General features: G+C 40.3%; 1 protein-coding gene across 7 annotated transcripts in view; it reads left to right on the top strand.

The window, feature by feature from the left end:
* The window catches only part of LOC144308047 (uncharacterized), a 404,506-nt gene extending 379,284 nt beyond the window's left edge, over positions 1–25,222 (top strand). For all 7 annotated transcript variants that reach the window (XM_077888199.1, XM_077888194.1, XM_077888198.1 and 4 more), the window contains one exon: positions 25,021–25,222. The gene's annotated coding sequence lies outside the window, so the exon portion shown is untranslated. The remainder of the gene's footprint in view (positions 1–25,020) is intronic.
* Positions 25,223–25,715: the final 493 nt, after the last annotated feature.

The raw sequence follows: 25,715 nt of genomic DNA on the forward strand, positions 1-25,715 counted from the left end.
TGAAGGATCCAAAGGGTCATCCAAAGGAAGATGAAAAGGGTCCATGTGGCAGATTACCACATTGGTGGTAACCAGAAAATTCCTTACTGACCAGTTAAAACTACATCCCTGAGTAAAGTTGAAACTGCAGTTAGGTTAGGTATTAAGCTCCAGTTTGGTGACATAGACTAGCATAAGTGATTCCATTTTGGGCCTCTGGGGTTTGTTGGTTTGGTTGGATTTTGACAGTCTTGATTTTATAAGAGCCAGTTTTCAGACATAGGCATGATCACTGCAGATCCACCACCTTAACCAGTATTTTTCTCATAAATGTTTATTTCTTAAAGATAGCAAGAAAACATTTTAAAACTGTATATGAACAAGGTAATAAAATGAATAAAATTAAAACAATTCATATATATGTATGTATATGATGTGTGTGTTTGTGTGTGTGTGTGTACAGAGAAAGAGTGAGAATACAGAAAGGAGGAAGCGAGTGTTGTGGCCGCATGTCATTTCCATATACCAATTTCTGTAATCTTTAGTTTTGCTTGCAATTACAAATAATCCCCCAAAACTTAATGGTTTACAGTCACAAACATTTATTTCTCACTCATGTTGCATGTTGGAAGTGCCAAGTTAACTGTGGGTCAGGTGCATGGACTGTGGCTTTGCTCAGCTCTGATGGGCTCTGCTTGGCTTTGTTTGTCTTCATGTTCTAGCACACAGACTTGAGGAACACTTAAGATAGGATCTGCAGAGTTTTGGGGATCCCTGGGTGGCGCAGCGGTTTAGCGCCTGCCTTTGGCCCAGGGCGCGATCCTGGAGACCCGGGATCGAGTCCCACGTCGGGCTCCCGGTGCATGGAGCCCGCTTCTCCCTCTGCCTGTGTCTCTGCCTCTCTCTCTCTCTCTCTGTGTGACTATCATAAATAAGTAAAAATTAAAAAAAAAAAAAAAAAAGGATCTGCAGAGTTTTTAGCAGAGAGGAAGAGCAAGAGGCTCAGCCAAACCACACAATTATTTAAAGCTTTTGTTTGAACTTTGTCTACATCACGGCACCTCCTACTTTATTGACCAAGGTATGTTATGTGGCCAAGTCCGGAATCAATGGGGCAGAAGCATCCTCTTACAAAGAAGTGAGGGAATGAACAGTTGTGAACAGTAATACAATAGATCACATCTTTATGTGTTTCAAGGTTGCCGGGCTAAACCTGCTATCAGCTCCCCCACGGCTATCTTATGGTGTTAGCACATTCCATGCTTATTTTTTTTTTTAAATTTTTTATTTATTTATGATAGTCACACAGAGAGAGAGAGAGAGGCAGAGACACAGGCAGAGGGAAAAGCAGGCTCCATGCACCGGGAGCCTGACGTGGGATTCGATCCCGAGTCTCCAGGATCGCGCCCTGGGCCAAAGGCAGGCGCCAAACCGCTGCGCCACCCAGGGATCCCATATTCCATGCTTATTGATTAAGAGAGCTAATCCCCACAGGAAAGATTTCCCTGGGATAAGTACATGTGCATTGCTTAAAGGACTAAGATTTTTTTTAAAAAAAACTAGTCACTTTCTTACTTCTGTATTAGCACAACTGATTCTGCACATGCTCCAGCTAGGGGTATTCTTCAAACCAAAGAGTTTTTAGGATGCATTCAGAGAATCATATACTTTTACATCCTTTTTTGTTACCTTAATTACTTTCTTATTTGCACTCCAAATGCTACTTTATTGAAATCCAATTCAAATTCAGATTATGGTCTCTGAATAAGAAGGCAGTGCTAACCTGTGCTTATTGTTATAAATGGCCCTTGGAGAAATCTGAAGTTTCTGTTGTGCTACCTAAAAAAAAAATGTGAATGTTCCTTTTGATCCAGACAGCGGACAGTTGGACTAAAATGCCTATGGCAGTAGGAAGCCAACATTCTTAAGAAGAATATGATTTATGTAAAACTCATTTATTTCAGCATTACATCACCAGCACAGGATCAATTTGATGTTAATGTTTAATTCAGTATGTCCATTTTGCTAGGCAAACTAGAAGTCCTGCTGTTAACTTTTTGGTTAATTCAGCTTTCTACAAATGTATTTTCCTTTTATCGGAGCCTTTAAGGTACTTGACCTCAATCTATGCCACCCTCGCCCCATTTCTTTTCATTGCATGGATCATTTGTTCCAAGGGGACATGTGACAGCCTTCTAAAAAGAGTTTCTTTACTGTGTCTCTGGCTGTTATTTCTTAACTTCAGAGCTTCAATCTCAGTATTTATGAACATTCAGGAACTCCACATTACTAAATTAGAAAGGCTGAATTAACAGTGAAGTGTGGCTTATATGGTGCAAATGACACTCTGAAGGTTCATTGTAGGTGGTCATGTCTGGCCAGATAGTGAGACAGAAGGTATTGAGTTCAGGACGTGCGACCTCAAAGTATGGCACATTGACATATGGAATGTTTTAAGCTGAAATAATTTGAGAAGTGAAAGGTGCTGGAAGGACTCTGACTTTCCCCTGGAGCAGGTCTTAAGATCTTCATGTGAGAGGTACCTTCCTACACCAGGAAGAAAGGAGCATCCTGATCTCTGCAGAGGGAAGGGTGTTGAGGGAAATTTGAATGAAGCAGCCTTGCTAGGTTTCCCCCTTAGCTCTTAACCCTTTTTCCTATCATATTATTTCCATGACTTTCCACTCTTCATCAAACCTGGAATAAAAACACTCAGGTTTAACTTTTTCTTCAGATTTTCATTGCCTTATGAATGCTTTTATGCCACATTAAGATTATATTACATAAATTCATGTGCTTTTCTCTGTTAATCTGTCTTTTGTTATGGAGACCCAGCTGAGAACCTAAGATGGCTAGAGGAAGGATATTTTTCCTCCCAGTAAATATGTTATCTGGTCATGTTCAATCTTTAATAAACAGGAAATTTATTGAATTTTAATATCTTAATTGATTTATAAGTTAATAGGGAAAATTAGGCTGGTACCTCTATAGCAGGAAAAATAGTAGCATCCTATAATATACTGCATAATTGCTACTAAAATTTTAATCTACAAATTAGCAGCAACATAACCTCAGTGGTTGGTAGAAATGCAAAGTCTCAGGATTCATTCTTGACCCACTGGATCAGAATCTGAAATTTTTTTTACAAGGTCCCCAGGGATTTGTAAAACACTAAAGTTTGAGAAAAACATACCAGAGGAGTGGACATATCATTTCGTCATATACAGACTATGAATAGACCAAGACTGAATCGTGAAGATGGAGACTTTTGTTCTTTTGGGACAGATTGTTTTTGGTACCTTACCATGCTCCTCTTCTAGCACTGTCCCTCCATTTGGCTCTATCCTAGTTCCACCACCACCTACTCTACCCTCCAGCTTCCAGAGCCTTCCAGCTGTTTCACCTGGCCAAATCTCCCAAAAGCCCTCATCAAGACCAGATCTTCATCTAAGCTGAACATTGGAATCCTGTTAAATCTGGAAAAGATTGATACCAGAGTCTCACACTCAGAGGTTCTGATTTAATGAATCTGGTACAAATTCCAACATGTAGCTAAGGTTGTAAACCAATCCACTTGTCCTCCTCTTTAGTTCTCTTCGGAGACATTGGATTGATCTTCTCTGATCCACCAGTCAACACTGAAGGATTTATAGATGTATTTGCATTTTTTGACTGGAGATTACCTAGACCAAGAGACTAATCTCTAGTGGTTTTGGATTTCATACTCCTCAGGGAGCTACTCCAATCAAACAAGAAGACTAGCTGCCATCTTCTACTGAGGCTGGGGGATTGCTGAGGACATTCAGAGGACAACTTGATATCTTCCCAATGGGATAAAGAGTAGCCATTGCTTTTAAGATAAGAAAGTAGATTCTGATTTCCTTGGTACCTTCTGGCGGACTGGGTGGAAAACACCCATGTTGCTCCCCTCTTCCTAGAATGGTTAAGAAGATGAAAGAAATCCAAAACTTTAGGAATGATCAGACTTTGGTGATGCTTACCATCTCCCCGCATGGTTCATGAATTAGCAAAAAAAGCACGGAAGAGCTTCCTCTTCCTAGGAGAAATCCAATTCTGTTTTACTACCGTGGAGAAACCAAAAAACAATTTAAAACATCTTCTACTCTTTCGCTACTCTTCAATGGGTATCTGTTTATTGCCTAGCCAGCACCTATTCCATACTTCTTCCTTCCTAACAGGACCCAGTCATATCCTATAATGGGGCAGCCATGCTTTCTAGGTGGAATTATTCTCCCTTCTAGCTCTAATGTGGGTCCTTATTAGCCTAAACCAAACACTTGTCCTAGTAATTGTTTCAAGGAAAAGTTGTAACCTAGCTCTAAGCCAATCAGTACAAGAGAGTTTCCTGGCCAGTTTCCTGGCTAGTGTTATGGGCTGAATGTCGGTGTCTCCCACCAAAAAAAAAATCATATTTTTGAAGCCCTAACTCCCAATGTGATCATATTTGGAGGTGGGGGCCTTTGTAAGAGAATTAGGTTTGGAGTCAGTCATGAAGGTGATGCCCTTGTGGTAGGATTAGTGGCCTTATAACAAAGGAAGAGATGAGAGCTCTTTTTCTACACATGTACACTAAAGAAAGGCCATGTGAGCGCACAGTGAGAAGGTGGCCATCTGTAACCCAGGAAATTCTCACCAGACACCAAATCTGTTGGTACCTTAATCTTGGACTTTCCAGCTTTCAGAACTGTGAGAAGTAAATGTCTTTTGTTTTAAGCTCCCCACCTCAAACTGTGGTATTTTATTTTAGCAGCCCAGGCTAAGACATCTAGCAGTTGGTTAATATGTGGATGGGAGGGTGGCACACATCTGAGTTGATCCAACCAAGGCAAAGGCAGGACACTGTCTGATAGTTGAGGGAAAGAGAGCTTTCTCTCTTGAGCTGAATCTAAAGAGAAATCATATAGCCCCAGGTGCTTCTTAGAACCTTAGAACCACCAGTGATGACACCATGGATGGCAGCATGAAAAGCCAAAAAGAATCCTGCCATTGAACTTTCCATTTGCATGACATTATCAGTGGTCTTTGTGAACTGCTTTGAGTCAGTATTTCTGTTACTCTAAAGCTGTAAATATCTGATACATGTGTTGATCAGGACTAAATGCCCCCAACTCTTACAATGACATGATTGCTTGCATCTTTGTACCCCTGTGATGAGTAGAACACTGCTTTACAAAGCAGGGCTTAGAACACTAGTTCTCAAACTTATCTGCACATTGGAGTCACCCAGGAGTTTCAAAAGATATTGATGCCTGTGTCTCATCCCCTAGAGATTGTGATTTAATTGTTTTGGATATGATTGGGGCTTTGTGTATCTGCCTTATTTGCTTAGTTTTGGTGGTGAGAGGGCAGGTGGCAACTGGAAGGAGAAAGTGAAATACTTCAATATAACAAAAAATAAGCCAATTCCAAAAGTTTATATTTTAGTGTTGCCATATCCAGGATGGTGCTTCTCCTAACCATGGCCCCTTGGACTCTGGGATAAGAGAAAGAAGAAATCCCAGTTTATAGATTCTTGAGGGGATTTCACTGATCTTGTGATAATCAGGAAACCAAATTAGTGAATGATGCAATTTCTTGAGTTAATTTCCAAAAAGCAAATGTTCACAAAGGTTCTATAGGTCCCAATACAACAATATCTTCTTCAATCTTTTCTCTGTTCTCCATCTCTCCCCAGCCACCATGACACCCCACATAGGCATTAGCCAAGAAACCTGGAAGGGACACTTTTGATGTTTTACCTCATCTCCTTTCTTAGGCATTTCAGAAAATGATTCATAGTCCGGAATTTCCCTGGATAGATGAATTCAAGGTTTTCAAGCTCTAAAATTATACAAATCAGATTGCAGGGAGAGCCATATCCCTATTAGAGAGCCATTGAGAACATAGCCTCAATGGTATGCCATTGAGGCATGCCAAATGAGGTATGCCAAAATGAATGAAAGCAGCAGTAAAAAGAAGAAAAGGAAAATTTATGTGAAAACATAGGACCACTTAACTTTGGGGAAGGGATGTCATAGGCCTAATCTCGAGAAAAGGAAAGAAAGCCAAGAGTTTTATACCTAAATTCCCAATAATTTTGCTTTCCTACTAGACTTCTATAGGATTGACAAACATTCCTTTAGCCTTAGGCCTCAGCAACCTTAATTTGCTAATATTCTTCAACATTTAGTTATAAGGAAGTGTATCTAGGCTTGCACCTAGTAGCTTCCTCTCCACAGCAGCTACATGATGTATCAATCAGCTATTGCTGCTTAACAAACAATTCCAAATTCATTGGCATAGAACAACAAACATTTACTAACATTCTGAGAATTAATAGGTCTGAAAATTGGCTGGAATGACTCTGTTTCAGATTTGAAGTCTTTCATTCTTGTGCTATGAGGGATATGTCCTTCTAGTGACAATGAGAGAAATACAAAAAACAAAAGAAAAACGATTTCCATTATTGCTCAGGGCTTAGGGTAGGTACACTATCACTTTCTCCCAAGTTCCATTGACTGAAGCAAATCGCATGGCCAAGCCAATCAATGAAGCAGAAAAATATAGTTCACCTAATGGTATGAAATTCAAAGTCACATGATAGAGTATGAATTCAAGGAGAAGCAAAGAATGGGAATCATAATATAGTCTATCACACATGATAAAGTCCAGGCTCTAAAGCAGAGGTTGGCAAAGTTTCTCTGTAAAGAGATAGATGGTGAATATTTTAGGCTTGGTGGGCCATATGGTCTCCATCACAACTATTCATCTCCACCATTTGCCATTTTAGTGTAAAAACAGCCATAGATGATATATACATGAATAAGTATGGCTGCATTCCAATAAAATTTAATTTATTGCCACTGAAATTTGAATTTCATATAATTTTCATATATCAAAAGACCTTATTTCTTCTTTTGATTTTTTTCCAACAATTTAAAAATGTCAAAATCATTATTAGTTCACAGGCTGTGTAAAAACAAGTGTCAGGCTGGATTTGGCCCATGAGCCATCCTTTGCCCACTCCAGCCCCTCACTTGTCTGTGGCCTCCCAAGTCTCACCTGCCATCTATCACTCCAAGCTCACTAAAACATAGTTTCCCAAACACCCTACCTGTTTAATGATATCTTCCCTTGCGTTTGTTCCTGCCTGCCCCTGGAATTCTCTTCTCTTCTCCCTGGCCTATTTAGCAAACTTCTAGTTCTCCTTCCACTCCACTGAGTGTTTTCACATCTGCAGTGCCTCCCCGGATTCCCTGGGATGGAGGTAATTCATTCTCTATACTCTCATTGCATTATGCACACCTGTTAGTCTGGGGAGATTAGCTATAGGAGCGTACAGCACTGAAATGTAAATGGCTCAGCACAGTAAATGTTGATTTCTCACACATACAATGGGGCCGTGGAATCAGTTGAGCATTTGTGTTCTACTCATTCAATCATTTAAGGACTCACTCTCCTGACTTGTGGCTCAGTCTTCCAGAAGATACTATAAATCTTCTCTGTTCTGCAGTCAAATGAAGAAAAAGAGCAAGGACTGTGAGAGAGGATTTATGGGCCAGGCTTGTAGTACACCCCTTCATTGGTGAGAACCCCATCCTTTGGCCACATGTAATAGCAAAGGAAGCTCTAGCTTCAATGACGTTGAATGGATGAATGGATGGATGGTGAGCATAGAAAAATTTCATTCATTTAGAACTGTGCACACTTGGCTCTTAGTAGATGACTAAGACATTAATATCAACTGAATTTGTTAACAAGCAAACAGGACTGAGTTATAACCAGATAAATTAAATTTCATGTTCCCTTTTCCCCCTGTGTTTTGAGGTGTTGTAGGTCTTTTGTAAAATGTGCCTTCTCTATGTCTAAAGTTCCTTTCACCAGTTAAAAACAGGATGATTTTACTCAGGCCTGCCCTAGCTTTGCCCCCCTCCCCAATAGTATGTTTGTTCAGATTGGGGACCACAGAGGACTTACAGGTGCAACCTTTTTGCTGGGTGGCTCCCCAACCCCCTCCCCAGCTACCGGTACCCCCTCCCCCTGACTTTGCTGCCCTGAGTGTGGCCTTGCCTCTCCAATCTATCTACACTTGCTCTTAGCTGAAACAGAATTAATGACATTTGCTGTTTGCCTGTTTGTCTCGCACAGCTCCAAGATGTGTCCCTTTGTCCCTTTGTCAGCATGCTGCTTCGTACAACAGCTGCTGTTTTCAGCCATCCCTACTGAGAGAGAACAACACTGTTTCCTGTTGATATAGCTCCTTTGCTCTAAATCAAAGGTAACATGTTAAGGCTGTGGAATCCTTTTTAATGCCGTCTCTGGGGACTGTTGGGTTTTTTTTGATCATACATATACTTACTAGGATTAAATCCAGCATGAGTCTTCCGGGTGCATTCTGGGAGGGGTTACTGGGCACAAAAGGCAGAAAAGAGGAATAACATGATGGACTCTCTTCTGCTTCTGTGAGGATTCCAACCACTACTTCCCAGGTCATCCAACCCAGGGGCCACTAAACAGCCAGCAGCTGAGAAGAATTAGGTGCCTTTCTTTACATTGAAATGACATGGAAAATTCCAGAAAGAGTGCCATCTCCCTTCCTAGCTTTTGCTCTTCTGCTTGATAAAGTCTCTCTTTATCTCTCTGCACCTGAACACTCAGCTCTGTCCTACGTCCCTCTCTGCAGCTCTGTACCACATAGACTTCAGAGGGGGTGTGACTAGCACTACCCATCTGAGCGTCTGGCTGGGGCTCAAGTGACTGACCTGTAATAACACTCTTCATATTCCCACATGGAATGCTGATTTGCGGTTATAGTACAAAGCTGACAATTTTCGAGGGCTACATGCAGCCATTGTGCTAAGTGCTCTGCCTATGCCATCTCATTCAGTCTCCACACGAACACCCAGGAGTTGGCACTATGTCCTCCCATTTTATAAATGAGTGAACCGAGACCTGGCCAGAACACCTTGATCAAGGCCACAAGGCTGGGAAGGGCAGAGTGGGGACATGAAGCCAGATCTGTACAACTTCAGAATCTTTGATCCCAAATTCTATGCTGCTATCCAACTAGAACAGATGCAAAGAATCTAAGAGAATTTCTAGAATCTTAACACTCGAGCGTGGCCCACAGACCACATCTGGGATCACCTAGGAGCTGATATCGGAAATGCAGAATCTCAAAAAACGAACTAGGGGTGGTGGAAGGGGAGGAGGGCGGGGGGTGGGGGTGAGTGGGTGACGGGCACTGAGGGGGGCACTTGACGGGATGAGCACTGGGTGTTATTCTGTATGTTGGTAAATTGAACACCAATAAAAAATTAATTTATTAAAAAAAATCCAAGCATGCATTTCAGCAAAATCAATGTGATTCCTAGGCATATTAAAGTTTGAGAATTTGAGAATTTCTGATCTAAAAATGCCTTCTTGGGGTACGTGGCTCAGTCGGTTTAGTGTCTGACATAGGTTCAGGTCATGATTTCAGGGTCCTCAGATCAAGCCCTAAGTTGGGTTCAGTGGAGAGTCTGCTTGGGAGTCTCTCCCTCTCCCTCTGCCCCTGTGCCCTGCTCATGCTTGCTCTCTCTCTCTCTCAAATAAATAAATAAACTCTTTAAAAATTAAAACAAAACACAAATGAAAATGTCTCCTCCATTTTTAAAAAAGATTTTATTTATTTACTTGAGAGAGAGTGAAATTAAGAGAAAGATTACAGAGGGAGAGAGAGAAGCAGACTCCCCACTGAGCAGGGAGCCCAGTGTGGAGCTCAATCTCAGGACCCTGAGATCATGACCTGAGCCAAAGGCAGATGCTTCACCACCTGAGCCATCCAGGTGCCCCATGCCTTCTCCTTTTATGGAAGAATAAACATGTCAAATGATGAGCCTTGGTTCTGTCAATTGGTGCAGGTGCAGGACTGAAATCCTGACTGCCAGAGATGGGGCAGAGAATACATTCCATGGAGAGAAGTGAGACAAGACAGGTGGTAGTGTCTTAAACTGGGTTTCTGAGAAACAGCCCCTGTTTCTCAAATTTTAGTACAGGGAGGCTATTCGGTGTGAACCAAAAAACAGTATCTCTAAAGGAGGTGGGGTGAAGTGGGATTGAGCAGAGGGAGAATTTGAACCTTAGTAGAGTTGCAGCAGAGGACTTGGCGGACAACATGGAGAGCTGGGATGGCCCTTCAGTGTTGTCTGAGATTGAGGCAAGGGGCCAGATCTTTGTAGGTTCCACCACCGACCAGTTATCAGGTGATAACTGCCCCTGGTTGAGGATGACTCCCCAGGAGAGACAGCTGTGAGCCCCCAGCAGCCAACAGGGAGACAATACCTAGATCCTGCGGGGAGAGGGTCCAGGCACTGCGCTGCAGTGGAGAAGCTGCATAAAGGTTTCCAAGCTGTAAGCCAAGAAGGACGGGCAGTCATTCAGAATGACATCACCAGACTTGCATTTGCTAACAATGCCTTTGGCTCCTGGGTGGCAATGGATCAGAAGGAATGAGAGTCAAAGGAAGGAAATCCATGAGAGAAGAGGGGTTAGCTCAGACAAAAAGGGCAAAGAGTCCAGAGAAGTGAGCAAATTCCAGACACAATTTAGGCCTAGAAGGTGCAAGCTGCTGCGATTAATTTGCTGTTGAAATGCAGAGAAGGAAGTGTTCAGATGGACCATGACCTTCTGGAAGAGTTAACAGGGAGGATAAAGGTGGGGATCTGGATACGGCATCCCTGAAGGAGAACATTTGCAAGAAAAGATTAAAGTCTTCTTTGACACTTTAAAAGCCCTCAAATCTGCCACAAGATTTAAGGTCTTCTTCGATTTATCTGTTGTTTAGAATCATCGTCTCCAGAAACTGCAGTTGCTCCAAAATGCACAGCAAATATTTCGTGACTGTTCTCCAAACAAGTCTTCAAGAAAATGTAAACGTTTCTGGATTTTTTTGTTTTGCCCCTTGTATTTTTTAAAAAGATTTCTTTATTTTAGAGAGCATGTGCCCGTGCACCTGAGGAGGGCAAGGGGCAGGGGGAGAGGGAGAAAAATCTTCACACAGACTCCCCACTGAGAGCAGAGCCCAACCCAACATGGGGCTCAATCCCGGGACCCTCAGATCCTGTCCTGAGCTGAAATCAAGAGTCGGATGCTCAATGAACTGAGCCACCCAGGGCCCCCTTGGCCGTTATATTTTATTTAACCATAGAATGCAAAAGCTTTTGGTGAACTAGTTCTCAAATATCATTTTGTTGAGCATAAAAATCATTCAAAAGAATAATCATAAGAAAATCAATTTGAAATCAGCATGTTTCACACTTACATGAATAAAGGGCCCTAAGAAAATAGTGCGTGTGAGTTTGTATGTCCCCTTCACTACTGCCTCTCCATTTTTGCAATTACCCTGGTTGACAGAGCCAGGAACTGTTATTAATCAATCAATAAATTGATGCCATTATGCATCCAGACTGGTGTATTTCAAATACAGTTCAGTGCCTGTGTTATGCGGTGTTGAGGAGACAGAGATGAGTGGAACCTAGGAGCTCGCAGCATTGGAGACAATAAAAGTAAATATTTTTCTGTTATCAATTACAATTAAATTTAATGAGTACCAAAATAAATTAATTATCCCTAATACTAAGTGAACTTTTTTCAGATTTTAATATCTGTGAGATCAATATACATTTTCAAAAATAATGTTAGAGGAGAGGTAAAATGCTGAGTTGTTATTGCCTGAATATTGGAATTTGGACAAGTATTAAAGGACTCTATTAATCTAATTGCCACTTCCATTGAGATATTTGCTTTGAAACTAATAAAAAAAAGAGAAAGTGCTACACATAGTTGAATTTTAACTTTTATTTATATCCTCAATTGCCTTTTTAAAAAAAGATTGTGTTTATTTATTTATAAGAGACACACAGAGAGAGGCAGAGACACAGGCAGAGGGAGAAGCAGGCTCCTTGCAGGGAGCCTGATGCGGGGACTTGATCCCAGGCCTCCAGGATCATGTCCTGGGCCAAAGGCAGACGCTCAACCGCTGAGCCACCCAGGCATCCCCTTAATTGCCTTTTAAATAAGCTTTTTATTTTAGAATAGTTTTACATTTAAAGAAAAGTTGGAATATAATACAGAGGTCCTATATGCCAGTTTCCCCTTTTATGAGCATCTTACATTGGTTTAATACATTTGTCACAATTAATGAACCAATATTGATATTTTATGACTAACTAAAGTCCATATCAGGTTTCCATCATTTTCCCCTAATGTCCTTTTTCTTTTCCAGAAGCTCATCCAGGATACCACATTATATTTATTTGTTCTGTCTCCTTAGACTCTTCCTGGCTGTGGCAATTTCTCAGAATTTTCTTGCTTTTGATGACCTTTACAATATCAAGGAGAATTTGCCAGCTATTTTGTAGTGACCCTCTATTGAATTTTTTCTGATGTTTGTCTTATGAAAAGATGAGGGTTATGAGTTTTGAGGCAGAAGACCACAGAGGTAAAGCACCCTTCTAATCACATCATACATGCTATTGTCAACCTTAAAAATAAAACTGCCAGTTATTTTACCAGCAAAAATGGGTTTATTTGGGAATAGCAGAGAATTGCAATCCAGGACAAGCAAGCTACAGTGAAACCATAAAAAAACTCCTAACAAAAAAAAAAAAAAAAAAAAAAAAAACCTCCTAACAAACAAAGGGGAAGTTGGAAGGGGCAGTTTGGAACAAAAGTCTATTGAAGAAAAGCAAGAGTTGAGGGTGATGACAGTTTTCTCATTAGCTGAGTTGCAGGAGTAGTCAGTCAGTTTCCTACAGGAGATGCAGTGTACATCCTTCCCTGTTGGGCCTATAATTTATTATTCTTTCCTGTTAAGATTCTTCTGTTAGGGGTCTGTAATTGACACTTCTTCCTGTAATTGACATTGGGTGGTACATACCAACCTACCCTTCTAGTATCCTGAGCCCACCTTAGTGAGGTTTCCCTTTTATAATTTTCACACAATCAAAATGACTTTCCGTGATGAGGTTGACCTTGATCACCTGATTGAGGTAGTGTTTGTCCGGTGTCTCCACCATAAAGTTACTCTCTTCTCTCCCTTTTCATATTGCACTTTTTGGAAGGAAGTCACTGTGCATAGCCTACACATAAGTGGAGAGTAATGTTCCACCTCAGTGAGGGCAGAGTATCTACATAAATTATTTAAGATTCTTCTGCTTGGGAGATTTGCTGCTTCTCCTCTAGTTAGTTATTTAGTCATTTACTTATATCAATATGGACTCATGGATGTTTATTCTATGCTTTGAATTATAATCCTATACTACTGTATTTTATTGCTCAAACTATTCCAACTTTATCCATTGGGAGCTCTTTCAGTTGACTCTTGCATCCCTTGACATACCCCCATCATCATGGGTCTTTCTAGCATTTTATTTCTGGCACTAAGATGCTCCAGACTTGTCTTGTGTATTTCCTGCCCCAGCCCTAGAATCAACTCTTTGTCCAAAGAGCCCTAGTTCTTTTTATCAGAGGATGCTTTTATTGTAGAATGCCCAAGATTTGGGCAGTAGGTACCTTAATTGTCTTTTAAAGTGGCTTTTTAAAATGTCCCACTCTTGTGTTGCACTAGAAAGAGATGTCATTGTGCAAATAAAAGATTTCCTGTGAAATACCAGGACACTCCATCAAAGGCAGTAAAAATAAGAAATCTCAGGAGAGACCACAGGATTCTTAAAGCCAGGAGTGGTTGGTGAGGTGGTTGGTGAGGCGCATACACATGTGACAAGGAACTATCATATCACCCAGGCACCAAACAGCTATTAGTCTAAAGCTTTTGGCTGACTTTCAAAGGAAGCTGAATCTCTTCAAGCAGATGCGTGATTTGATTCAAAAAGAAAGAAGAAAAGAAAGAAAGAGAAAGAAAGAAAGAAAGAAAGAAAGAAAGAAAGAAAGAAAGAAAGAAAGAAAGAAGAAAGAAAGAAAGGAGGCACCTGGGTGGCTCAGTGGTTGAGCGTCTGCCTTTGGCTCAGGTCATGATCCCAAGGTCCTGGGATAGAGTCCTGCATTGGGCTCCCAGCAGGGAGCCTGCCTCTCCCACTGCCTATGTCTCTGCCTCTCTTTGCGTGTCTCTCATGAATAAATAAATCTCTAAGAAGAAAGAAAAAGAAAGAAAGAAAGAAAGAAAGAAAGAAAGAAAGAAAGAAAGAAAGAAAGAGAAAGAAAGAAAGAAAGAGAGAGAGAAAAGCAAGCAAGCAGGGTTTAACCAAGTAAGAAATGCAGGCATAGTCTTGGTGTTCTTAGTCCACCAACAAATTGTCATCCTAAAGCTGGTGGAGACGTCAAGTCCAGCAGCTCAGATTTTGTTTGAAAAGCAGCCCATCACTGTGTGCTGAAAATGAACCCCAGGAATTTTTAGACTCTGCGGTGTGAAGAAGGTCTAGATGCAACCTTGCAATAGTGAAGAGAAAATTGCATATAAATATATTAATGCATGTTTTCTTGTTTTAGGTACATTAAATATAGTTTGTTTTATCCTTAAAACATCAATAATTAAATTGATGGTTTTAGGGGCACCTGGGTGGCTCAGTCGGTTAAGCGTCTGCCTTCAGCTGGGGTTGTGATCCCGGAGTCATGGAATCGAGCCCTGCATCAGGCTCCCTGCTCAGTGGTGGAGGGGAGGGGACTTGCTTCTCCCTCTCCCTCTGCCTGCTGCTCACCCTGCTTGTGCGTGTGCTCAGGCTCTCTCTCTGTCAAGTAAATAAATAAAATCTTTTTAAAAAATTTAAAAATAAATTGATGGTTTTACAGTTGATAGAAATTTAGAATCAGAGAAATAATTCCCCCATGCCATTCATCCTTGAACATGGAAGGCTCCCAAAGGCTCAAGGCCTTTACCTGGCCTCACATTTGAGCCAATAAATAAAATTTAGTTTTTCTTAGAGCCATTTTGCGAAGTCCTTGTGAAATCACCAGCTTCTCCTTCTCCCCATCTCCCTCTTGTGCTTTCTGCAGTCTGTGAAAATCTTTTTGAATGTCAGATATGCTTGTCGGCATTACTCTAGTTTCTGGCTTTGTAAAAAGATGAAATGGTCCTTTTTTTCTCTATTCCCTGCAACTGTCTCAATAGTGGAGGGATATCTGAAACTTAAGATTTCAAAAACTGCTTTTTTTTCAATTTCTTCTATAGTTATTGATCTATTTAAGTATCTTACTTCTTTCTGGATCATTTTCTTAAAAACTAGAAACGTTTCCATTTTATCCAAATTTTAAAAAGTATTAGGGATCCCTGGGTGGCGCAGCCGTTTAGCGCCTGCCTTTGGCCCAGGGCGTGATCCTGGAGACCCGGGATCGAATCCCACGTCGGGCTCCCGGTGCATGGAGCCTGCTTCTCCCTCTGCCTGTGTCTCTGCCTCTCTCTCTCTCTCTCTCTCTGTATGACTATCACAAAAAAAAAAAAAAAAAATTAAAAAAAAATTTTTTAAAGTATTAGCTTAAAAATACGTAGAGTATTTGTAGATTTCTTTTCTATTTCCTCTTACATATGATGCTCCTATTTTATTCCTAATTATGTTTGCCGAGCTTCATCCTTTTTTCTTAATTAGGCTAGTTAATGGTTCATCTATTTTTTCTCATTTTCAAGGAAAACATGCCATTTTTCTGTATTTTCATTTATTAATGTCTTTGTATATTTATTAATGAATTTCTTCTACTTTCCTTTGGTTTATATTTTTTATTATTTGCTCCTGGAATTGACTGCTAAATTCATTTATTTTATTTTTGTTTGTCTAGTAAATGACTTGCAGTCTGGAAGCCATATTGTTCATATCCTATATGCCTCATCAACATTATCATTATTTTTAGAGGTTCTACACTTGCTGATTTTACTATTTAGTTATTTTGGTAAAGTAGTTTTAAATATTTAAGTTCCCGAAGCTTTTGTTTCTAGTTTTGTTCTTTATTTTTAGTTTAATTTCATACCCATTATCTTTAGAACTAGACCATCTCCCCATTCATAGGAGATGAATAATGCAAAGGGCATGGTGTACCTGCCACCATGGACTTTTGGATTAACAGATAAGCGTGTGTGTGTGTGTGTGTGTAAATATTTTAAGGAGAGAAGAAACTATTGCTTTTGTTTTTTATTTAAGTATAAAATTAATATAGAATGTTATACTGGTTTCAGGTGTACAATATAATGATTCAACAATTCTATGCATTTCAGTACTCATTGAGATAAATGTACTCTTGATCCTCTTCACCTATTTCATCCATTCCCTCATCCACCTCCCTTCCGGCAACTACTGGTTTGTTCTCTATAAGTAAGCGTTTGCTTTGGGTTTGTTTCTCTTTTTCTTTGTTCATATGTTTTGCTTCTTAAACTCCACATATCAGTGAAATCATATAGTATTTGTCTTTCTCTGACTGACTTATTTCACTAAGCGTAATATCCTCTAGGTCCATCCATGTTATTGCAAATGGCAAGTTTTCATTCTTCTTATGGCTGAGTAATATTCAATTGTGTGTGTGTGTGTGTGTGTGTATCACATTTCTTTATCCATTCATCTATTGATGGACACTTGGATAGTTTCCATATATTTCTTGGCTATTGCAAATAACACTTCAATAAACATAGAGGTACATATATCTTTTTGAATTAGTGTTTTCTCGTATTCTTTAGGTAAATACCCAGTAGTGAAATTACTGGATCATGTGGCATTTCTATTTTTAATATTTTGAGGAACCTCCATACTGTTTTCCACAGTGGCTGCACTAATTTGCATTCCCACCAACAGCACCCGAGGATTCCTTTTTCTCCATATCCTCACCAACACTTGTTATTTCTTACATTTTTGGTTTTAGCCATTCTGACAGGTGCAAAGATGATATCTCGTTGTGGTTTTGACTTACATTTCCCTAATTATTATGGATGTTGAGCATAAGAAACTATACTTTAATGTACACAAAACAAGATATACATACAATTATATATTATTCTTTTCAATATCACAAAGATCATGCGTAAACTGATCCTATTAAGACCCTAGGATTTTCCCAAAGATAAATACAGCAAATAAACCATTTTTCAATAAAAATGGAGCTAAATCTAACCTGGAGGAAACTAAGAAGCAGCTATTCATCCTCTATACCATCAAGATAGTTTTTTCTACCATGTTTGGGTTGGAATATGGCTTCTTCTGCTCTAGTGTCTACTAAACACATAGACAGATAAGAGTCATCTAGGAATTTTTTAAACATTTCAAGGCCATACCCCTAACCAATTAAATCTTAATCTCTGGGTGATATGCTATATGTTGGCAAATTGAACTCCAATTAAAAATAAATAAATAAATAAATAAATAAATAAATAAATAAATATAAAAATAAACCTACAATAAATCTTAATATCTGGGTAGGACACAGGTAGGACTCAGTATTTATGAAGTACCCCAGGTGAGTCCAATGTGAACACACAGTAGGACCCACTGCCCCATGCACATAGTAGGACACACAGCTCAACCTTGTGATTAGTCCTCAGTGTTGCAAAGCAGTAATTCTCAAGCTTAAGCCATATCAGGATCATTGGAAAGGCTTGTTAAAACACAGATTTCTGGCTCCCACCCCAGAGTATCTGATTCAGTAAGTCTGGGGTGAGGCCCAAGAACTGACATCTCTAACAGTTTTCCTGGCCATTCCAATGCTGCTAGTTGCAGACCACACTTTGAAAAGCAGTTTACAGATTATTGGGCTTTAGTTTCAGAGGGGATACAATATTTGAAATTTAGCTATGGCATGAATTCTTTTTGAGAAGTCACCATAACTAGACTTTTTAAAAAGAAAGCATATTGAATACATTTTTCAAGACCATATAAACTTACATTTCATAAACCTGCTGTGTGCTCTCATTTAAAACAAGTACTTCATAGGTGGCTGAGCTAATTGCCATATTAACAGTTCAAGTGTGATGTAGTTGCTCCAATCTAAGAACTTCATTTAGCATTTTAGCATTAATTTCTAATCAACTGCTAATGTTTTCCTATGTCTTTTATGAGCTCATCTGTGTGTAGATTAATTCTTAATCTTCACTGATTTCTGTAGTAATAGGACTCAGTGTTCCTTTTCTCTCTAAAGATACCTGATATTAATTAGAATAAAAGAAAACCTTTCTATGGTGACAGCATCTGTGTGTGAACGTGGGTGTGTCAGCAGGTGAGAGCACTAACCAAGTGCAGTGGGGTCTAGTAATTCAAAACAATGGTCCAGTTGTGGGTTGAGGGTTTTGAATTCTTCTGCTGTACAAGTGCCTAAAACTTGCATGAGATCATCCTGCCCCATGGTAGCTTAGACCTGAACACAGGGGCCAACAAACTATAGCCGTGGGCCAAATCCAACCCATCTCTGTTTTATAAATAAGGTTTTATTGGAAAACAGCCATGCACATTTTTTATATATTGTCTAGGGCTGCTCTTGGGCTACAGTGGCAGACTTGAGTAGTTCAGCCTACAGAGCCTAACACAATTACTTCCTGGACCTTTATTTTAAAAAAGTGCCAGCCACTAATCGACTTTCTATGGGTAGGACTGATTAGCCATCCACATAATCATGCAGCCATAGGCTCGTCCTACCTATATTCTTCCTCACAGTTCTCAAGGCTACTAAGGAAACTTTGCCAAACATTTTACTGAAGCCCTAGTCTTATAAACTTGTCAAAAAGGTAAATGGTGCTTCTTTGACATAACTTATGAATACCGAACCTCCTACTGGCTGGGAATAGTGGCTCACTTAGAGTTAGTCCTGTCACTTTGAGAACCTAAGGTTTATCTTGCTGAATCAGAGCTCTTGTTGACTAACTCTGATGTTCTTTGTGGGGAGTTTCTGAGGAATACTTTCTGCATGGGTTGTCATCATTATTTATTCATTATTTATCTTCTCTTTTGTGATAAATGGTAGTTGACCTCAAGGGCAGTTTTTGAAAGGTCAAGAAAATGTTTTCCAGTGGCAATAATGGGAACCATAGGAGTGGGTACATACTGGCACAGGATAATATTAACCCTGATGGGCTTAAAGATGTGAACGAGAGAGAGAGAATGGTGCATGTCATCCCAACTTGCTATTAAAATGAATTTTATAGGGCTAGGGGATTAGCACTTCCTATCGCATCAGATCCTTAAAACAATGATAGTTGGCAAGAGAACAAAATATGTGGATGGGAAAGTAAAAGAAATGTGGCTAGAAATTGGCAGTTCCCATCCCTTTAGGGGACAGGACAGCAACACATGAGAATCTCTGTATGGGGTGAGGCAAGTTGTGGGTGAGGAAGCAGCCACAGCAAGAAGAAAGTAAATTAAAAAGTGAAAGAGGTGATTAAGAAAAGGCAATAACAACTTGGAAATGAATGTGATAAGATGGCAAAAAGGAAGCCAGCTGAGTGAAGGAAGTTGGAGTCATCTTGTGCCTCACTGCTCTAGAGAATACACCGTGAATACCAGATTTAGCTCTGTTGTGAGACATCGAGGATTTGCTGAAGACACGAGACTAGTGATGAGAATTACTGAGCCCTGAGAAAAAGTAATTTATAGATAAAGCAGTGCAATGCTTCTTACCAGACGGGCTATGAGTAGAGAGCAGTGCAGTGAAAAAAAGGGGGAGGGCCTGAAAGACATACTTCTGTCCCACTAAGAAAATATTTGTTTATATTGTGTTTTTGTGGTCACTCTGCATGAGTAGAATCACACAGTAACATTCAAATCCCACTCCCTTGCTTCTACTGAGGAAGAAAAAAAAAGAAAGGAAAAAAAAAAGAAAGGAAAATAAAGGGAGGAAGGTGAGTTGGTGGCATTGTTTGCTGCTGTGTTATTCTAAATCAGAGATTTTTAAATGGCAGGGAAGCACATGTTGATACTGATTGATTTTATTGTGTATTTTACATTTAAATCCACTTACTAAGATCTTGCTTGATTTTTATTGTGCATTTTTCCCTTTTTTATTACATTTTTATGTAAATTCAATATGCCAACATATAGTATAACACCCAGTGCTCATCCCATCAAGTGCCCTCCTCAGTGCCCATCACCCAGTTACCCCATCTCCCCACCCACCTCCCCTTCTGCAACCCTTTGCTTTATTGTGCATTTTAAATTTAAATTTACCTATAGCAGCTCTGCTGTTGCCAAGCATTGTGCTAGGAGGTGACCAAATAAGACACAGTCTCTGTCTTAAAGAACTTTTGTTCTAATTGGAGAATCAGAGAAATAATCATGAATTTATTTAATGCATGTGCTATAATGATGAGGTCCAAAGGAGAAACATCTAGAGGAATCTAGGAAAGCTTCCCAGAAGTGACATCTAAATTGAGACTTGAGAAATAATTATGAGTTATTAAAGAGAAAGGCTGAGGTACGGGTGTTCTCTGCAAAAAGAATGTAAAAGATGTGCTAGACTGATTGCAAAAACAGCCCAGATTCTCCACCCATCTATGCACTCAGCCCTTTGCAATGTAGGTTTGCAACTGGAATGGAATCTATTTCCAACCTGTTGAATATGGGATGATCTCGTGATTTGTTTTGGCTAATAGAATACAACAGAAATGACTGTGTGTCCGTTTCATGCCTAGTCATAGGAGGCCTCACATGCTTGTTTCCTTCCTTCCTTCCTTCCTTCCTTCCTTCCTTCCTTCCTTCCTTCCTTCCTTCCTCCTTCCCTCCCTCCCTCCCTCCTTCTTTCCCTCCCTCCCAACTTTTTCTCTTTCTTTCTTTCTTTCTTTCTTTCTTTCTTTCTTTCTTTCTTTCTTTCTTTCTTTTTAACCCTGCTACCACCACGAGAATAAACCAGGGCTTTCCTACTTGAGGATGAGAGAGCATGTGGAAGAGAGCCACATGAGGCCATGCTAGATCATTCTAAACCAGCCAGCCCCCAACTGGCCTGCTAAATGAGTAAAGACTAATGAGCCAGTCCAGTGAATCTGGCCCAAATCAGAGATATTACTCAGCTGACCTATAGGCCCATGTGGAGTAATAAATGATTGTTGTTATCAAATACTGAGCCTTGGAGTACTCTGTTAAGCAGCAGTAATTTACTAATATAGCAAAGCTGAAGATGTAAGAGAGTAATGCCCATTCAATAAACTGGAAGTGATCTAACATGGACGGAAGATGAAATAAGAAGAGAGAGGAATGAAAGGTGAGGATGGAGAGCCAAGAAAGAACTGGATCCTTCAGAGTTTTATAAGCCTTTTTGAGTGACAGGGAACTATCTAGGGGTTTAGAGCAGAAGTGTGATCAGATTTTCATTTTAGACATGTTACTGTGTATAAAGGTTAATAGCTAGGAGGAATATAAACTAGAAAGGGGGAGGTCAGTAAAGTGACATTTATAGTGGTCTAGACTAGAGTTGATAATATCCTGAAATAGAATAGGGACCGTGAGCTTGGGTAGAAATGAACAGATTGGAAGCATAATTGAAAGATAGAATGAGTAGGACTTAGTGCTTATCAAACATGAAAGATGAGGGAGACAAAAAGTTCAGAGCTGATGCCTGGTGTTCAGTGAAAGGTTGGGGGAAATCATTCTTTGGGACAGACACCCAGGAAGAGATTGAGGTTTGGATGGAGGTGGAAGAGATAAAAGCATAGTTTGGGATTTGTTAAGTTTGTGATGCCAATGGGATTCCTAATCAGAGATGCCCAGTAAAGAGTTTGTTATATAGATCTGAAGCTCAGGAAAGCAACTTGAGTTGGAGATATTTTTGGCAATTGTTAGCCTATAGTCAGTACTTGAAACCATTCAAACATTTACTGAGCACCTAAATTATGTGTTGTGTGCTGGTCTATATGCCAAGAATATGGAGGTTGGCAGTACTGATCAACCTTGATCAAATAATCACAAATATAAATATAGTGTCTTAAATACTGTGAAAGAAAGATACCTGGTGTGGCTCAGTGGTTGAGCATCTGCCTTTGGCTCAGGGTGTGATCCCAGAGTCCTGGGGTCGAGTCCCGCATTGGGCTTCCTGCATGGAGCCTACTTCTCCCCCTGCCTGTGTCTCTACCTCTCTCTCTGTGTGTGTCTCTCATGAATAAATAAATAAATATATATATATTTTTTTTTTTTTTAAAAAGAAAGCTATAGTAAGCCATTGAAGTATAGCATAGAAACTTGAAACTTGATCCAGTCTGAGGAATCAAGGCATAGTTCCCTAAAAAAAAAAAAGCAGGGGTGCTTAAACAGAGATCAAAATTATGAGAGGAGTTTCTAAAGTCATTCAGGAGAGAGAGAGTCGTAAAAGACAATGTTCCAGAAAAGGGGACAGAAGCAGTGGGCCTAGTTTAAAGACCTCTGGAGTCAGTGTGGTAGGATCACAGGGAGAGAAGGAAAACTGGTAGAAGAGAGATAGATAAGGTATAGTAGACATGGATAGAAATAGACAGATTTGGAAAATGAGAGGCAAAACTGCCAAGACAACAGGTTGAGTTAGAGGCAGAGAGATGGAGGAGAAATTATTGAGAATTATTTGGGGGGAATTGTTTGTGTATCTGAATAGATGATGACGCTATTCATTAAAACAGGAAACACTGGACAGCTAGATCAAGATTTTGAGAGAAGGCGCCTGGGTGGCCCAGTTAGTTAAGCATCTGCCTTCAGCTCAGGTCATGATCTTGGGGTCCTGGGATCAAACCCCACATTGGGTTTCCTGCTCAGCAAGGAGTCTGCTTCTCCCTCTTCCTCTGCCCCTTCCCATTCTGCTCATGCTCGCTATCTCAAATAAACTTTTAAATCTTGTAAGAAAAAGATTTGGAGAGAAAATGCAAGGTATCAGTTTTGGAAATATTGAATTAGAGAAGCCTTTAAAATATCCAAGTGGCAAGGTGGAGGAGGATGTTGGACATACAGGTTTGGAGCTCAGAAGGAAGACCTGACCTGACATTTAATAAACTTGTGGATCATCAGGATATAAATAGTAACTGAAGTCAAGGGCAGGGAAAGTTTGAGGGGAAAAAATTCTTAGGACCAAGCCTTGAAAAACTCAGTATTTACAAGACAGATATTCTGAGATGAGCCCACAGAGGAATATAGATGGAGTAGTCCAAGAGGTGGGAGGGAAAGTATGGTGTCAGAATCCAAGCCAATAAATAAATCTATTTATTTAATAAGCACTCATCTATAGGCTTTAGGCCACTAAGAGGTCAGGGAAAAGGTGACTAAGTGTCCACTGGGTTTAGCAATATGAAGGTTACCAACAGCATTCTCCAGAGCCGTCATGGTGAAGCGATGAGTGCAGAAGCCACTACGATAGAATGAGCTGAGGGGAAGTGGGAAGTGAGGACATGGCGGGGCATCTATGGATAATTTTCAAGAATTGTGGCTAAGGAGGGATAGCAAAGTAGGTGGATGGCAGAGCAAGGGTTTATAGACAGACTTTTGTTGTTGATGGTGTTGTTCATTTTTTGGTCAGTTGATTGGTTTCGGTGAGAGAGACTTGGGCTTGGGGCTGAGAAGAACCCAGTAGAAAATGACATATGGAAGAAAAACAAGGGACAATCCAAAGTGAATGAGATCACTTAAGAAAAATATATAAAAGGAGAAGAGAATATGGTCTAGGAAGAATATATGTAAGAGATATTGTCATTTAAGGGAATACAGAGGACACATGTACTAAGATCTGGAAGGTGAAAAGGGACAAAGCAGAACATAGTTCCAAGGAAACCATGGAAAGAGTGTGTTTCAAAAAGGAAAGGGAGGTAGATCCAGGGGGTGCTGAGAAGTCAAAGAAATGTGCTGAGAAGTCAAAGAGAATAAACACTGAAATATGTCCGTTGGCTTGAAAGAACGGTCATAATGGCCTGGGGTAGAATTGGCTCCCTGGAGCAGTGGGATGGAATCAGATTCCAGTGGATTAAAGTGTGAGTGGACAACCATCTCACAAAGAATGTTCATGAGGAGGAGAGTGAGCCTAGAGGGAGACCCAAAGGCAAATAGAGCTGTGGGGTTTTGCTTTTGTATTTTAAGTAAGTTGGAAGAGAGGTAAAGATAATTCAATACTGATGAGAAGGAAGAAACTGAACACACAAGATGGGATAAGAGAGTGAGGTCTCAGATACTGGAGGAAAGAGAGAATGAGTGAAAGGAGTAGACTAGGGAGAAGGGAGACCTTGTAGCCGCTCTCTCTCTTTTTTTCAGATTTTATTTATTTATTCACGAGAGACACAGAGAGAGGCAGAGACATAGGGACTGGATGTGGAACTCGATCCCAGGACCCCGGGATCATGACCTGAGTAGAAGGCAGATGCTCAACCACTGAGCCACCCAGGTACCCAAGACCTTGCTCTCTCGTGTGGCAACAGAAAACAGGAAGAAATGCTGATGGAAGCAGGGATGTTTGGATTATTGATGACAAGACACTGAGGGAGTTGTGATATGGTGTGCTTTTGTTTTCTTTGTTAAATAAGAAACAAGATTGCCTCCTGAGAAAGAATCAGGGAGAGGTAGACAGCTTCAACTATCTTGGCAATATTTTATTTCCTATGTGTGTGGTGGATATGCAGGTGAACTTTGTTCTTTATACTTTTTCATACGGCTGAAATATTTTATTTGAAAAAAAGAATTATGGGTGGGGCACCTGTCTGGCTCAGTCGTTAGATCATGCAACTCTTGATCTCAGGGTTGTAGGTTCGAACCCCATGCTGGGTGTAGAGATTAGTTAAGAAAATAAAAAATACAATCTTTTTTAAAAAAGACTAATGGGAAATGTGGTAGAGTCAGCAATTTCGGAAACACTAAGTTTTGAAATAACTGATGTAGGAGAAAGAGCTGGCTGGGGTGACATGGGATGCTGGGCGGGTGGCATCCTAGTTGATTTTAGAGACCATGGATTCACAGCAGATGGCCAGCTGTTCACCAGATCTCTTCTCTTTCTTCTAAGATAATTAGCTGGGCTGCATTTTCCAGCCTGTGATGCAGCCAAATGCTTGCATCTGGACCAAAAGGATGTGAGACAAGTGATAGAAACCCCCATCCTGACCCTCTACAATCCTCATGTATGTGGTCTTTTCTTTTCTTTCTCCATTAGCTGGTTGAATAGAGAGGGCTCCAAGGACTTAGAGGAAGACAGAGCCACAACAAGGCAGGAGCCTGGGTTCCTGCATGAGCAGCTGGACAGCAGGCTCCCAGGGGAGCTGTTGGAGTGAGAAGACTTGTGATGCTCTCTGATGTAAGTGACTCATTCATTTTGACTGCGCCAACCTAATAAAATTTGAGGATGCTTTGTTACAGTAGTTACTGTAGCCTTGTACTCATCTTCATGCGCGTGAAGTGATTTTTTTTTTTAATAGTGCCATGTGTGGCCATGTGCAGATGATGAGAACTATTACATTACATTCTCTGGATTAGATAATTGAATAGGATGGCCCAAAGGGCAAAAAAATGAAAGGAGTAATGAATAGATGATTGGATTTGTGAACAATTACATTCATTGAATAATGAGTACATAACTAATTAGGATTCCCATTTGGAGGCAGAGGACTTGAGAGACATCAAAAGCATGACTGGTATTTCACAAACACAAAACAGATTCCTGTCCTCAGGCAGACACTAGGGAAAGTGCTCTCCACCCGTCTAAGATGGATTTACAGAAAGAAATATTGGATTCCATCCAACTGTAGTTCCTGAGGAGTCCAGACATGCACAACCAGAAAATCTCCCTGCAGAGATTCTGGAAGAAAAAGGCCCATTCCCCAGCTGTGTCTAGGGTACCCTGTGTAGGAG

The sequence above is a fragment of the Canis aureus genome, chromosome X, assembly GCF_053574225.1.
Source record: "Canis aureus isolate CA01 chromosome X, VMU_Caureus_v.1.0, whole genome shotgun sequence".
In the NCBI taxonomy this organism is placed as follows: domain Eukaryota; kingdom Metazoa; phylum Chordata; class Mammalia; order Carnivora; family Canidae; genus Canis; species Canis aureus.